We start from the raw sequence: 17,719 nt of genomic DNA, 5'->3' as shown, positions 1-17,719 counted from the left end.
GAACTAATCCAGGGCAGTAAGGTGAACTGTTGCTGGAACAGATGACTTGCTACTTCAGAGCATCTCACCAATCCAGCTGTACCTCCAGCTGTTGATACCCAGAAGCTGATGAACTTCAGAACTCCCCTGATGAAACAACAGGGCCTCCAGCTACAGAGATGAGCCTCAAATCTAGCGTCCAGTCACCTACCCACTCATTCTATTGACAGTCCCCGTCGAGATCAGCGCTGCAGATCTGCAAGCTTTCAAAGTGGGGCACGTGCCGAATGCAACTCCAGCTGCACTGTACGAGCTAATGTTACATTTAAAACATACTGACATAACAGCACACTTCAACAGTCAGGCTCATTGCGGATTATTAAGTCAGCAGCTCCACCGAGATGGGTGTTGGGGAGGCTATGGACAGGATTGCTGAAAATGAGTGCTACTTACCTCTGTAGTCTCGGTGGTGCCTTTGAAGGAATACTCTTGGCCAGCTCTCAGGTGCAAGGCCTGATAGATCAGCTGATCCAGTGTCACATGATCTTGCCTTAGGGAGAAGGTCAATTGAACTGTGTGAAGGTGAACATAAATGTTGGCAGGCCCGAACCCCACTGGTCTCCCATTATCCATGAAAATTTACCATTATTCAGGAAAGTTTTCTCCAGATAATCAAGAATACGGATAATAGCAGTGGATGACTAAGATAGGATTGCAGGTAAAATATACAAGAAGTTAATTCATAATGACGTTTAATTATGTTAGTATGCTGTGCCATTTTGGTAACAAATACGTTCAAATAAGATTCCTTTGGTTGTTGTTTTAATCAAGGTTTATAACCCATTTAATGTTTCCTACATTACAACAGTGACTCCACTTCAAAAGTACTTCATTGTCTGTAAAGCACTTTGGGACATCCTGAGGTCGTGAAAGGCGCTGTATAAATGCAAGTCTTTCTTTTAAAAAAATAAGCAGGCTAATGTCTTTGCTAAAGTAGGACAAAGAGATTTAATATTGTTTGTTACTTATGGCACAATTTTAACCCACAGCTCTTTATGTTTTATAAATGAGACAAGTATTTTCTGCTTTAAATTTCTATGGAAATCGTAGCATGGGAGGCTACTCAGAACTTATTTTCCTATTTTTTTACTATGTGATAATGACACAACTTTAGTTTTCATTAATCAGCTATGTAATGTAGCATTTTTATTGCTTTTTTGTCTTCAAGCTGGATGTGGGTGTGTCCTTTCTGAAGTTCAATGTGTGTCACCCAAATTGCCATTCTAATGTTGTGATATAATACACAGCACCCAATTAAATCTTCAGATCAAACCAGCACAGTGCCCCACAGAGAAAATAACTTACTTACAACCAGATTTATATATTATAACAAATTAAAGTTAGCTAACAATTTGGACTTTACAGGGGAGATAAAAGCTACATTGAATTCTGGAAATATGAGGTGTGTTTAGTCAGCATTTTCTGTTTATAACTTGGACTTTACAAGATTTCACCAAGAATTTGCTTACGCTGTATTGGAGATGTATATGCAGAACGTGAGTTTCATTATACACGGATGAGCATATTTTGTTGCTATATTTTTAGTATTTGAAATTAATGATATGTGCAAAAACCATTTGATAAATACAAGCTCACATGCTGAGATACAGTAGTTGAGCTTAAACACCATTAACTTTTAATTATGAAAAGTAACAAAACTGTGTCAAGATGCAGAATTTTCCCCAATTTAATACCCACCAGTTCAGTGGTCATGCGTCTTAAAGCCTGTATCATAACCACTGATAACTTTAAGTACTAATGAAGTAACACAATGTTTCAGAATTAGTCAATAATAATGATAGTTTCGTCAATAATCTGGGACCTCCCTGTCCTGTCATGGCAGAATGAGCTAAGGGATTTGCTTTTTTAATCATCTCCCTTCTTCCTCAATTAATAGTGTTCCCCCATCACCACACTGGTCTGTCAGACTGTAATGTGATCCCTTCTTCAAGGCAGCATGTTGCTGCTTTCTGCTGCCTCACTGCATAATAGTACTATTCTTTCCATATGCCAGTGACGTCTATGTGCCTTACTTTCAGTAACAGTGAGCTGTGAATACTACAAGGTGCCTCTATAACTGGCAGGTTTCAAGAGGCAGCCTTTACAAATCTGATCTCATCATTTGATATGACATGTGCTGATTTAGCAGAGAAAATATCTCTCCTTGAAGGTGGATGGAATAAAATAGAAGAAAATGCACAGGAAGATGTTGAAAGCAAGATTGGAATTCAAAGTAAAAAAATAGAACAAAATGCATATTTTCAAATGGGTGCTTCTGAAGTGATTTAGAAGCTTTAAGGGGCTGCATTTACATGGAAATAAGTTAAGCATTAAGCGATTCAAGTGGCTTGTTGGCTGTTGGATGATTTGCTACGTTATTTCTATAGCTGCAATGCTTTTTAACTTCTAGAATATTAAGATTTCCTGTCACCCTGACAATAAACTAGCTAATAAATTGCAGATGTCCATGTGGAAAATATCAGAGCATAGAGTTGGTTTCAAAATGCACTTTGATGCATGGGAGATGCACACATCTAGAGACTTTAAAGCTGGTTGCTGTGCTGTTTGTGCCCATACATTAAGCAACTGAGGAGCACATTCAGTGTGCCCAGATGGTACTGGGCCTGCCTGTCATTGCCTGGAAGTATATTTTGCCAGTCCTCACCTGAGTTGTCGGATAGAATACCGAACTATAATATGAGGAATGCATCATTGTAGGAGAGAAGGAAGTTAACTGACCAAGTGCGTCTTCAATTGATTGTAGAAAAACATCATAGAAGAATAGTGAAGAAAACAAACTATTAAAAAAATTCTTGCAAGTTACTGATATACCACTGCAGAAAAGGAAGAAAGATGTCCAACAATTAGAAGAGTAGTTCATTCAGCCGAGCATGTTTAATAATGAATTTATAGTTACACAGTGCTGTTTGAGAATTATTCCCCGTTTTGATTTTATAAAGACCAGCAAGCCGACATTCAAATTAGACTTGCATTAGAAAATGGAGCAGCTTTAAAGTATTACTGCGTTTATTTTAAGAAACAGAATGAAACACATTACAGCCAAACCGTAGTCTTTACTTTGCCAAGATTCCCTAGGGCTAATGGTGTATCCTCTCCAAAAGCTGAATCGGATCCATTTGTGATACATACAGGCTTCTGACAGAGTGCAGCACAAAAAACAAAATATAATTTCCTCGTACTTTTAAATGATCTCATTTGCTTGATTCAACAATTACGAGGGCAGATATTTTTGCGATGGGTTCCCTAATATTGTTGCACTTTTAGTATTTTTGGTTTACTGATTAGGCAATACATGCAAATCTGTGGCAATAAATCTTGTAGCTACTTGTGAAACCTGCTTCGCTTACCGTGTATGGGGGATGTGAATGGCCCATTGTCATAGCTTGCTTTATTTTAGCTTTAATTTGCTGCCAGCAGGCTGCTAAAATATATTAGAATTTAAATACTTTTGGCATTATGATGAAAATGCAATTTTATTTCACTTCAGTCTTCTTTCACAAGGTTGAGATATGGCATTGTTCATTTGGCCACAAAGAGTCGTGCCTTCTGTTCATAATTGTTTAAGCCATTTCTTTTTGTGCCAGGGATAAGGTCACTTTCTCCAGTCAAACAAGTCATCTTCCTATTAAACTAATTTGCCTACATGCAAATTTTGTCATTTTTACCTCATTAACTATTTATCATGGAATAAAAAAAATTTATATTCATGAAGGGGAGGCTAGCTGCTTGATGGAGCTGGAACTAATATTTTGTAACTGTAATGATTTTTGCATCCTTAATTAGGTAGAATAAGGTTGATATGATTAGGTCAAGATGTAGTATTTTTCATTAAAAATACATTTCAGACACTGTATTCATAATATGTCCTTGCAATTAAAATAAAGGAGCAAATGTGATTCATATTATGCTCCTTGATTAATGCCAGAGCAGAAAACTCTATCATTTCCATTCACAGCCAGAGGTAGTGGCCTCAGTACACTACAGGTGTGGTGGTGAATGTTTTGTTTCAGGTAAAGTATACCAATCAATTCAAGTTCATAATGAACACATTAATTATTTAAAAGCAGCCATGCAGATGGATCTAATTAATTGTCTCATGTCATCCTTGTGATTATTGTCCCTGTAATATGGGGAGGGAGGGGGGGGGGGGTTGTTAAATTCTATAATGCTTGCATAGATATGCAAACTGTTTTGTCAGAATATTTGGACAGTGATGGAAAAGCTATGTGGTTATCTGTAATTTTTGTAGTAATTCATATGAAGCTTCGCTGACATGTGTTAATAGCACTTGATTGCCCTCAAGATGTTTTCACAACAAAAAATCTGTAAGTGCCACATCAAAGTTTGCTCAGCCAAATAGTTTTTTTCTTCACATCCAGATAATTTGTAACCACAGGCAAACATTTAAAATCCAAGGTGGTTTGCAACTATTCTTTTGGGCAAATCTGTCATCAGTTAGATGGCACAGATTGGCTCCCTAATGAAGAGTAAGTATTCATGGTTCTTGTCATTCTTTTGCAAGCAATTCTTCTCCATGATTTTGAGCTGGCATTGTATTCATATCTGTCCCATCCCGTGTAATCTGGCTCGTAGCAGAATCTTATCCATGCACATTCTTTCCACCGAGATTTTCTTTGTAGATGATGTAGAGTCAGAAAGCAAGAATATGATAATTGGGTTACGGTACTCAGGAGCCGCTAAGCTCACTTTTTCAGGTGGAGTGTTTGTTTTAATACAATGATTACTAAATTGTCCCTTCAGTGGAAACTACTTTAAATTCAAAATAACTTCATGCGGGCCTCTCAACACAGGTACAAATCAGAACTGACCAGGAACTTTTTAAGACAGGTTTTTGTAATTCTGTTGAAAGCCAGCATTTATTTAAATAAATAATGCTGCTAGTTGTTTGGTGTATAATGTTATACACATCCTTTCAAAGTAAGCTTTGCGGTATCTTTACAACTGCAAGGGTCCCGCAAGCTAAGGTACTGTTTAGACAGCTTATTTTCCCCAGCTGCGCTTTCGTTTGAAACTTCAAGCTCAAAATGCCAATATTTTGCATGCGATTGAATCTTGGTAGTTTATTAAACCAACCCACACAGGTAACAAAAGGTACATTGCTTTTTTGAATTGCTTAGTCTGTTTCCATTTGCTCAGTATCACGGGGGAAATGCCGAGCATTCACGAGGCAGATAGATGCACGCTTTCTGTTGCAGAAGTAGCATTAGTTTTCAGAAGAGTACTGAGGGCAACAAGACAAAGGCAGATTGAACAAAGTGATTATAAGAGCTCAGGCTGCATTGTTGAAATGTAAAGCAACACGCTTAAAAAAAAATCAAATGAATCAAAGGTTAAACTTCACTAGCAGCTGCAGACATGATTTTTAGTAGCTTAGCAGGACAACAGTATGATGCGAACCTGCCCTACTGCAGAATCAGTGGTGCAGTTTGTCTTGTTTCTGAGTCTAATTGTAACTGTAAAACATATTTCTGTTTTATTTTCTTTCTGTTTTGATTTTTATCTTACCAGTTTTGATTTCGTACTGTGGCCCCTTGACGCGTTATAAAATGCAACCCAAATGTGCTATTTCTGGTCACATTGCCTAGTGGACTGGTGCACGGTTATTACGTTTTCTTCTCTGCATTCTTAGAACTCATTTTTCGATCAACAGGCTTCAAGTGAATGCTTATTTTTAACAGAAAATAATGAACCATGAGAACCAGCAGCTGAACAGACTTCCAAATGTGTTAAATTGAAATATACAATATTGGTGCCTAGTGATGCCTGTCTAAATATCTGCTGGCTGCCTCGGAATGGTATTGTCGTTCTCACAGAATCAGAGCAGAATCTCCTAAATGTTGCTGCACTGTTTTCATTTCACCATCCAAATGATTAGGTATGTTTGACTGTGCTTTATTTTAACAGAGTGCCTGTGCCTTCAAAAAATATTTTCCTTACCAGTCACTGGGCTTGCTGCCCTTGCGTGTGCTACGCTTCATTTAAAATCGAGCAAGAATCCTCGAAAGGAACATTTTCCAAAAGCAGCGAACGCCCTGCCAAGCTTCACATTGCAGCAACAGATTTCACCAGGGTCCACTTTTTCACAACACTAAATCGGGGCAGAAGCAAGCAGGGGGAATAGTGAGAATCCCAACCTTGTTTGCAGCGCGCGTGTTTTTTTTGTTGCAAAGTACATTTGAGGAGGCTGACAGGGGTCAAAATCAGGGGATTAGTTGCAGAATTTAATGTGGGTGAAGTCTGCTGTCCATCTTGACGGCCAGACCGTTCTGTTAGAATGACACATAAATAACCTATTATGTCCCCCACCCATGGAAATTCAAATGCACCTGTCAAATTGATAAAGCACTAGCCCAGAGGGAAGCATTGTTTACATTTTCACTCTAGTCTTCTGAAAAGTGAGATCCTAATTATTTTTTCCCCTGGAAATTAATGCCGGGTGTGATTGAAGTGCAAAAAAAAATTCTGTGAGCGTCATCCATAAATGACGATAAATGTATTGCAGATTTTTTTTGTGTGTTTTAATGAGACCTGTAATGTTTACACTGTAGACTCATTACTTTCTTAATGTGCAGCAGTTAGTTCATTGACTACAATGAAAAAGATTAAAGGAAAGAAGCTGACAGTGTTGTGCCTTTGTGTGACATAGATGAATAGAGAAAAGCACGTATCTAAACTCACATGCACACACATACACTACATATATTTAAACGTGTTTGCGATACACATATATACACACATACACACATGGTTATACAGTACATTCACATATGCACAAGACAGACACTTCTTTTACACATAAAACATATACATAACATATATCTAAATTATGCACATATAATAATAGATATAAATAATAAAATGTTTGCATCTTGTTTTGTACTTTCTTTGCTACAGAACTTTCTAATTGGGGATATAATCCATTAACTATCGACAACGAAGGGGGATTTCTCTCGGGAAGTAACGGAATCCGTTAATTTCCCCCCTTGTCTGTCAATCAAATTTGAATTGTCGTTTGTAACTTCCTTTTCTCATCCATCAGCTGTAATACTGGGAATGGGACAGAGGAGGAAATTCACTAAACATCGAGATGTTAGACTGGGCACAATACTCACTGCCCCAAAGACATTTTTATTCATCTGGCTAGTTCAAGCTCAGAAAACAAAGTCATGCTGAATTCATTATCAGATAACTTATTAGAATTATGGTTCTTCATAGTTACCCTGCAGAGAATGACTAGCTCTCAGTATTGAGTTTGGCAAGATTGTGTAGTCAGTGAGCAGCCATGTTACAGAATAACTGTTGCAGTTTTTATAATAGTGGATCTCCCATGGGATTGCCCCTGGCAAATTGGATGAAACTCTGTTCAACAATGACAGGAACATTATACCACGTATCATTCTGCTGCTGAAGTGGAGATGGGCCTAAGCAGGCCTGTTTCTTTAGGCTCCAGAGTCTAATTCCAGCAAGTAAACTCAATCAGAACTCGATTGTTTTTTCGGTGAGGAAGGTTTGCAGATTGGAAAGCACTTGAACATTTCTGAATCCAGGTCATTAAAAAAAAACAGCTTGAAAAGGTGTCAATAGATGGATAGGTTGGAATGCAGCCCACAGAAGGTGCATGGGCAAATGTTGTTGGAGAGTAAACACTATTGCAGCAGCATGAAAACGTGAGTCTATAAATGTTCCTTTCTAAGGTCCTTGAACATAGTATTATGTATGGAGAAAGAGTCAGACTGAACACTGTGAGCTCAAAGTAAAGTGTGAGCTTAGTCTTTTATTGCAGGTCTTCAGAGTGCCTCTCCAACCTGTGAGGCCTTCTTAAGTACCTATGCTCCCAAGGGATTATGGGATCCCTTGGGACTCCAGGGGATGAGCCCTCTGGTGGCTGTACAGAGTAAATACAAGTTCACATATATAACAACACTCCCCCCGTAAAGTCGACAGTGTAACTATTTACAATGTGAGTCGATCTGGGGCCCTTCTTGCCCTGGTTGATCGTCTCAATGTGAAAGCTGGTATTGTTGAATCATTTGTTGGGCCCTCGTTGGGCTGCTGTGCAGTTGGCCTTGCTGAACTGCCTGGTGTGTTGGGTCCGGCTGGGCTGCCGTGGATGATGGGTTCTGCTTCGTGGTCAACTGTGGTGCCGGTTGCAACTGGTGTGTATGTTGGGGGATCAAAAAAGGTAGGGTCCAGGCTGGGTTGCTCAGATTAGACCGTAAATCCGAGTTTGATTTGGTCCAAGTGTTTCCAGTGAATGAGTCCATTTGAAAGTTTGACCCGAAATACCCTGCTCCCCTCTTTGGCCATGACAGTGTCGGGAAGCCACTTGGGACCTTGTCCATAATTCAATACAAATACAGGACCATTGACTTCAATCTTGCGTGACACATTTGTGCTATCATGGTATGTACTTTGTTGAAGCTGCCTGCTCTCTACCTGTTCATGTAGATCAGGGTGAACTAACAAGAGCCTTGACTTAAGTGCTCTTTTCATGAGCAGTTCAGCAGGTGGAATCGCAGTGAGCGAGGAGGGTCTCATGTGGTAGCTAAGTAGGACTCAGGATAGGCGAGTCTGCAGCGAGTCTTCAGTTACCCTCTTCAAGCCTTGCTTGATGGTTTGCAATGCTTTCTCTGCCTGACCATTGGACGCTGTTTAAACGGGCAGGTGTGACATGTTTGATCCCATTTCGGCTCATGAATTCTTTGAAATCAGCACTGGTAAAACATGGCCCGTTGTCACTCAACAGCACATCGGGTAAGCCGTGAGTGGCAAACATGGCCTGCAGGTTTTCAGTAGTGGCAGCGGATGTGCTGGCTGATATTATCTCACATTCAATCCATTTGGAGTCCGCGTCCACAACCACAAGGAATATTTTACCCAAGAACGGGTCTGCATAGTCGACGTGTACCTGAGACCACGGTTTGGAGGGCCAAGACCATAAACTTAGCGGTGCCTCCCTGGGTACATTGATTAACTGCAAGCATGTATTACATCTGTGAACGCAGGACGCTAAGTCCTCATCGATACCGGGCCACCAACGTGGGATCTGGCTATCGCTTTTATCATTACGATACTTGGGTGGGTACTGTGGAGGTCATTGATGAAGGTGTCTCTGCCCTTCTTGGGGACCACTACTCAATTGCCCCACAGAAGGCTGTCTGCTTGTATAGACATTTCATCTTTGCGCCGTTGGAATGGCTTAATCTCTTCCTGCATTTCCACTGGGACACTGGACAAACTCCTGTGAAGCACACAGCTTTTGACTAGAGATAATAAGGGGTCCTGACTTGTCCAGGTTTTGATCTACCAGGCAGTGACGGGTGATTGCTCACTCTCAAATGCTTCTATAACCACGGCTCGATCTGTGGGCTGCGTCATTTCCATCCCCGTAGTGGGCAATGGCAGCCTACTGAGAGCATCGGCGCAGTTTTCTGTGCCTGGCCTGTGGCGAATGGTGTAGTTGTATGTGGACAACGTGAGCGCCCATCTCTGGATGTGGGCCGATGCGTTGGTATTTATCCCTTTACTCTCGGAAAACAGGGATATGAGTGGCTTATGGTCAGTTTCTAATTCGAATTTTAGCCCAAACAGGTATTGATGCATTTTCTTTACCCCATAGACATACGCTAACACTTCTTTTTCAATCATGCTGTAGGCTCTCTCAGCCTTAGACTGACTTCTGGATGCATAAGCAACCGGCGGTTGCAATTTCCCAGAATCATTAACTTGTTGCAATACATACCCGACGCCGTACGGCGCATCACATGCTAGTACAAAGCGCTTACATGGATCATACAACACAAGCAATCTGCTTGAGCATAACAATTTTCTCGCTTTTACAAAGGCATTTTCTTGGCTTTTGCCCCAAACCCATTCATCCCCTTTTTGCAATAAAACATGCAGTGTTTCTAGCAGTGTGCTATGATCCGGTAAGAAGTTACCAAAGTAGTTCAGGAGTCCCAGAAATAACCGCAGCTCCGTCACGTTCTGTGGCCTCGGTGCGTTCTCGATTGCCTCCGTCTTCGCGTTGGTGGGCCTGATGCCGTCCGCCGCAATCCTCCTTCCCAAGAACTCCATTTCAGACACCAGGAAAATGCAGTTTGAGCGTTTTAACCTGACCTCCATGCGGTTGATTCGACTAAGAACCTCCTCCAGGTTCTGCAGATGCTCGACTGTGTTCTGACCTGTGACCAAGATGTTGTCCTGGAAGACCACGGTGTGCGGGACCGACTTCAGTAAGCTTTCCATGTTTCTCTGGAATATCGCCGCCACTGATCGGATTCCAAATGGGCATCTGTTACAAACAAAAAGACCTTTGTGCGTGTTGATGCAGGTGAGGGCCTTCGATGATTCCTCCAGTTCTTGCGTCATGTAGGCTGAAGTCAGATCCAGCTTCGTGAATGTCTTTCCTCCTGCTAGCGTTGCAAAGAGGTCTTCAGCCTTTAGTAGTGAGTATTGGTCCTGCAGGAGAAACGATTGATAGTTACTTTGTAATCACCACAAATTCTGATGATGCCATCTCCCTTGAAAACAGGAACGATCAGACCACTCGTTGAAATGATGCCCTCTCTTTGCACGATCTCTACCTTTTCTCTCATCATGTACTGTTCTCGCCTTGTGATGGATGGGTCGCGCCCCCGGAATTAGATGGATCTGCACTTTTGCTCCTTGGAATTTCCCATTACCTGGTTCGAACAGCGAAGGAAATTTATTTAAGATCTGAGCACACGAAGTGTCGTCAGCGGGCAATAGCGCTTGGACGTCGTCCCAGTTCCAGCGTATCTTTCCCAGCCAGCACCTGCTGAGCAGCGTGGGGCCATCGCTTGGTACCACCCAGAATGGTAGCTTGTGCACCGCTCCATTGTAGGAGACCTTTATGGTAGCGCTACCGATTACAGGAATCCGTTCTTTTGTGTAAGTTCTTAGTTTCGTGCGAATTGGAGTTAAGACTGGCCTTGAGGCCTTGTTGCACCACAATCATTCAAAAGTCTTTTTGCCCATGATGGACTGGCTCATGCCCGTGTTCAGCACCATTGACGCCGGGCATCCATTTAGTTCAACATTCAGCATTATCGGGGGATAATTCGTGGTGAATGTGTGCACCCCATGTACCTCTGCCTCCTCTGTCTGAGGCTCTGGTTCATCGTGATCCTCCTCTGCAACATGGTGGTTTGCAGGATTAGCAGGATTTGCAGCTCGCCTGCACACTTGAAGGTGTCCCATTGTTCCACAGCCCTTGCAAACGCACCCTTTGAAGCGGCATGAATGGAAACGATGATCACCCCCGCAGCGCCAACAAGGTGTTAATGGCCTTGCATTCATCACTCTTGATGTTGGACTCTGAGACATCTGCGGACGTGCAGCTGCAGGTATGTGTGACCTGCCCTGTACATTACGATTCGAAAACAACATCACTTTGTTCACAGTACTTGTAGCAACACTTGTGTGCTGAGAGATTTGCATGGTATTGTCACTATCACTATGACCTTACTCAAGGTTGGGGTCTCTACAGTCAAAACTTTGCGAAGTGTGGTTTCGTGGCCAATGCCAAGTACGAAAAAGTTTCTGAGCATATCACAGATGCATTTGTTATAATCTACCAAAATTCTCTGGACTCTGGGGAGGTACCAGCGGATTGGAAAGCAGCTAATGTAACGCCTTTGTTTATAAAAGGGGGCAGACAAAAGGCAGGTAACTATAGGCCAGTTAGTTTAACAACTGTAGCAGGGAAAATGCTTGAAGCTATCATTAAGGAAGAAATAGCGGGACATCTAGATAGGAATAGTGCAATCAAGCAGACGTAACATGGATTCATGAAGGGGAAATCATATTTAACTAATTTACTGGAATTCTTTGAGGATATAACGAGCATGGTGGATACGGGTGTACCGATGGATGTGGTGTATTTAGATTTCCAAAAGGCATTCGATAAGGTGCCACACAAAAGGTTACTGCAAAAGATAAAGGTACACGGAGTCAGAGGAAATGTATTAGCATGGATAGAGAATTGGCTGGCGAACAGAAAGCAGAGAGTCTGGCTAAATGGGTCCTCTTCGGGTTGGAAATCGGTGGTTAGTGGTGTGCCACAGGGATTGGTGCTTGGACCACAATAATATACATAATGTTTACAATATACATAGATGACCTAGAAGAGGGGACAGAGTGTAGTGTAACAAAATTTGCAGATGATTCAAAGAATAGTGGGAAAGCGGGTTGTGTAGAGGACACAGAGAAGCTGCAAAGAGATTTAGATAGGTTAAGCGAATGGGCTAAGGTTTGGCAGATGGAATACAATGTCAGAAAATGTGAGGTCATCCACCTTGGGAAAAAAAAACAGTAAAAGGGAATATTATTTGAATGGGGAGAAATTACAACATGCTGCGGTGCAGAGGGACCTGGGGGTCCTTGTGCATGAAACTCTTTTAGAGTCCTTGTGCATGAATCCCAAAAAGTTAGTTTGCAGGTGCAGCAGGTAATCAGGAAGGCAAATGGAATGTTGGCCTTCATTGCGAGAGAGATGGAGTACAAAAGCAGGGAGGTCCTGCTGCAACTGTACAGGGTATTGGTGAGGCTGCACCTGGAGTACTGTGTGCAGTTTTGGTCACCTTACTTAAGGAAGGATATACTAGCTTTGGAGGGGTACAGAGATGATTCACTCGGCTGATTCCGGAGATGAGGGGGTTACCTTATGAAGATAGATTGAGTAGATTGGATCTTTACTCGTTGGAGTTCAGAAGGATGAGGGGTGATCTTATCGAAACATTTAAAATAATGAAAGGGATTGACAAGATAGAGGTAGAGAGGTTGTTTCCACTGGTCGGGGAGACTAGAACTAGGGGGCACAGCCTCAAAATACGGGGGAGCCAATTTAAAACCGAGTTGAGAAGGAATTTCTTCTCCCAGAGGGTTGTGAATCTGTGGAATTCTCTGCCCAAGGAAGCAGTTGAGGCTAGCTCATTGAATGTATTCAAATCACAGATGGATAGATTTTTAACCAATCAGGGAATTAAGGGTTACGGGGAGCGGGCGGGTAAGTGGAGCTGAGTCCACGGCCAGATCAGCCATGATCTTGTTGAATTGCAGAGCAGGCTCGAGGGGCTAGATGGCCTACTCCTGTTTCTAATTCTTATGTTCGTATGTTCTTATTATGTGTGGTGGGTGATATATTAATTGTCTGAAACAGCTAGATTGAGTGTTCTGCTGAGGCAGAAAAGTCAAACCCACCAACATCTGAGCAGTTGGGTTGGGATGGCTCACAACTGGTTTGAATAGCTTGATTCACTTTGGTTCTGCATTGTTTGTAAAAAAAAACATTTCTTTTTCAAAAATTGTTAACCAACAATTGGGAAATTAAGGGGGTGGTACAGAATTTATTGGTATGAAATGATTTTGGCTGCACGGCTCCTGTCTTTCTGTTCGGATGGTCAGTTTGGGCCATATTGAACTGAAATTCTATATTAAAACCAGTATATTTGCTCACTGTCTATCTGCTGTAACAACAAAATAAAGGATTGGTTATAGTCCATTAATGTTACTCTTTTGTTTTTGTTTTGCTCTCATTCAATACAAGTAACATCTTTCAATTTGACGAGGACATAAATGAAAACAAAAGCTTTTGGCTTTACTATCAGATACAATTCCTTACTTGTATTTTTTTTTATTGTCAAAATTGATTACATTAGCTATCAAAAATACATATCCTTCTTTACTTAAATATCGGCTCTCTTTCGAATTTACAAAACTGGCATGTCTAATCCCTTGAACCATCATAGAATTTATCACTTCCACTTATTAGCTTTAAGTCCCAACAATCAAGATGTATTGCTGATGGCCATTGACTAAGTAGAAGATGTAATAATTACTTATTTTTACCATTGATTAGTGGCAAACCATAACTGATCTGTCTATTCAATAAATATTCAGATGATTTGCTTTTGGCAAGTTTCCTTTCAGTAGTTTTACTAAGTTCGTGATTGTGTTCAGATGGGCCTGGAATTTGCGGTCAGCAGTGAAACGAAGCTGTTCACCGCTGGCCCCGAAATGTGCTTCACACAAGGATCTCCTGATGCCTGTGTCAAACTTCGGGTTTTCCGACCTTCAATTCAATTCAACGGAGTTTAGGGGTATCCCCTTGTGCAAAGTGCTGTGACGTCGCCCGTTCCTCCCTCCCTTCCTCTGGAGTTCCCTCACTAAACCTCTCTATCTTTCTCCTCCTTTAAGATGCTCCTTAAAACCTGCCTCTTTGACCAATCCTTTGGTCACCTAATATCTCCTCAGGTGGCTCTGTGTCAAATTATTATGTCATATTAATGAACCCTGTAATGACTCTGATATCAGCTAACTGAATGAAATTTGCACCTGTTTGGTTATTACCTGTAATGATACTGCTGAGATAGGAACAGTCACTGTGAGGAAAATTGCAGGTACAAACATGCTTTATACTTCATATCACTTTGTGAGCAGCCATGTGAAACTCTAATGTGCTGCACCATCAGACTTCCCCCAAAAGCATCGACCGGTGAAGGAGAGATGTTACTCAAGGTCATCATCCAGATATTGTCTCTTACCTTGCTTTATGGGGTGCTTTCATCCATTGAGGAAAAAACAACAAACCTCATTACAGGTGATTAATCCTCACATTCATATTGAAATCCATAATCTGTCATTTACTGAATCAATCAGGCCGGGGAGTGGAAGGAGCAGTGTGGCGGTCTAGCTCAGCAGGCTGAGCGGCCCCCGGCCTGCAAGCACCATCGGAGCAGGCTGGGGAGCGGAAGGAGCAGCGTGGCGGCCTACCACTCCAGGGAGCCGCACGTGCTGGAGCAGGAGAGCAACAGCAGTGAAAAGGGACGTCGCCAAGGTCCAGGTCGGTGATTGGAGCACGGGCAGGTACAGCAGGAGTGGCGAGATCGGGGCGATCGAGCAGCGAGAGACTGTAGAGAGTGGCGAGTGATCGGGGCCCGGGAGAGGCGCGAGTTCAGGGCCCAGAAGAGGCGAGGGCCCAGGGGCAGCACGGGCCAGTCCACACTGCGATATGTGTGCGCACTAGGTCCGTGCAGCAGAGCAGGTCTCCAGTCGTCTTGGTTAATCCTTGCTACTGGACCAAGACCTAGCTCTGTCAAGCCCGTGTGGTGGCTGGTGTGCAACGGTCACCACACATTAAAAAATTCCACGCACCGGCATCTTTCACCCTTCAAGATTTAGTTCGGGACCTGGAATTTTAGGTCTATAATTGAAACACCTGTGAACTTTTTGACGTGGAAGCAAGTCATCCTCGGTTCGAGGGACTGCCTATGATGATGATGACAATGACACCCAGCTAGTTTTTCACTTTTTAAAGGTTTAACGGAGATAACCTCCAGTTAGGTTCAGACTTGACATACTGGGCCTTTCTGCAGCTTAGAATTCTGTCTGGGCTTTTCAGTTTCACATGGAGCAAAATGATACTAGAAATTGGATAGTAAGAAAGAGCGAGGCTCTTCAACCAATCGGATTGAAGAATTCTCACTGAGACATGCAGGCCGGAATTTTCCGGGGGGGTAGTGGGCTCGATCGGTGGCGGGTCGGGTGGGATGGTTGTTATTTTTGACAGCAGGTCGGGAACCCACTGTCACCCCACCCCCTCGCACTTTCCCCCAGGCGCGTCTGTCATCGTGGAGCCGACCTGACCGGCAGCAGCGGACAACCCAATTGAGATGATTAATATCTAGTTGTCAGACCCTTAACAGGCTTTTTTTAACTTTTTTAATTTCCCTGCATGGCCATGGCAACCATGCTACTCAGGAAGCACATCTGCCAACCTGAGGCGGGAGTTCTGTGGCCATTGCTCCAGCTGATTACTTGACAGCATCAAATGTACAGTAAGAGCTCCCACCTGACAGATGATCACTTTCCTCAGGCAGAAGCTGTTGCTGTGTCCATTTCCAGCACAGATTCTGCAGGCTGCAAGTGTTTGCAGCAAAGTCTCCATCCAGTCTCACCTCATTGGAAGAACTCTCTCACCAGTGACAGAATGCTTCTGTCATCTCTACTTCACCTGCCATTTATTCCATCAACATGGGTGCCGTTTACCAGACCACGATCATCCCCAACACCAGCAGTACTAGGCACACCAACAGCACCAACAACACCAACCTTCTCTGCAATTACCTGATACTGCACAGGTCATAGAGCATCAGCACCCGAGCACATTGCTGCTGCCTCATCATGGCAAGATTTACTTCACTTGACGCTGTACACCCATATGGCTGCCAAATGATGCGCCAGGTTGGCACCAACACCATAAAGCAACCCTGCAATAACCAAACCATTCCTTTCACACTCGTCACCACTGCAACTCACTAAGCCACTTTCACAGGTGCACACAAATCTGCCCAAGAACGGAAAGTGTTGAAGATAAAAATGTTTATGTTTGACAACACATTGATAAAAACTTTACATAAACATTGGATAAAACACCCAAATGGCTACCTGTGTGTGTTGTTAGTTAGTATGATTGCACTAGGATTTGGATGAGTGCGAGGGATGGCTAGTGAGATGGGGAAGTTATAATGTAGATAGAGAGAGAGAGAGAGAGGGATGGGTGGAGGTGCAAGGAAGGTTGGTGTGAACAAGGATGTGCAGGAGTAGAGTAGGGAAGGCAGAGTGATGGGGATGTGATGAGAGGTACAAGAGGATGAAGTTGAGTGTGGCTTTGTACTAACGTTTCCTGATCTAATGAGATCATTGAAATATTTATGGCACTGCACCTAGGTCCTCCTGAACACATCCCTGCTTGTGACCTTCTCTGCAATCTGCAACCAGGCAGATTTTGTCTCCTGGAGGGGTCTCTTCTGCCCATAGGAAGGGAAGAGGACCTCCCTGTGTGTTGGGACTCCTTCCATAAGCATATGGAGGGAGTGGTCGGAGAGCTTGGGTGCAGCCCTGCCTCTGTGCAGTCATGGTCAGTGTTTGCAGCACTCAATGCTGTCATGCAGTGACAGCACTATGTTAGATTAACTGGCAAATCTAATGTGGTCATGGTCCCTTTAAAGATCCCGGCTGAAAATGTGTCATGAATGACATCACCAGACCCACTCCATTTCATTGGGCTGGATAATAGACCCCATTGACATAAGTTTGTTTTCAGCAGTGGGCTGGAGCTAGCAGCAGGGTCACAACCAGCCATGGCTGTCGCCGGCACAGGACCCGCCGAGGTCGGCAAAAATCCAGTTGCAGAGTCCAACCAGGAAGTATAAAGCAGGAAATATAAATTACATTTAAATCATGTTTAGAAAGCAAAATTAAGATTGGGAAAGAAATATGGAATGAAGAGAGAGATAAAAGAAACTGAAAAAGTAAAATAAAATTGTTTTTTATATCTCCAACACTAATTAACTTCTGACGGAATGAGACTTCACACTTGTAAAATGAATTTTTTGCAGTAATTATCACTTATCATGCCATTAAAAATTCACTTACTCCTGAATGCACCAGTGCTAACTTTTTCTGGCATGTTTAGTAGGTAACTAATGGGCACCCAGTGGGTAAGTATCCCAACTTCACGCCATTGCACGTATTTCAATGGCGAGTCTATCAGCAAGGGACTGTTAACCGTAGCCTGTGGAGAAGTAGGGTAACTCAGTAAGCAAATTCCAGA

The 17,719-nt window shown here is 42.6% G+C and overlaps 1 protein-coding gene across 1 annotated transcript in view; it reads left to right on the top strand.

The window, feature by feature from the left end:
• Window positions 1-17,719, top strand: part of ofcc1 (orofacial cleft 1 candidate 1) — a 322,692-nt gene that overhangs the window by 209,628 nt on the left and 95,345 nt on the right. The window lies entirely within an intron of this gene.

This window comes from Pristiophorus japonicus, chromosome 1 (genome assembly GCF_044704955.1).
Source record: "Pristiophorus japonicus isolate sPriJap1 chromosome 1, sPriJap1.hap1, whole genome shotgun sequence".
Lineage (NCBI taxonomy): Eukaryota > Metazoa > Chordata > Chondrichthyes > Pristiophoridae > Pristiophorus > Pristiophorus japonicus.
This window is presented reverse-complemented; position numbering and strand designations above follow the sequence as displayed.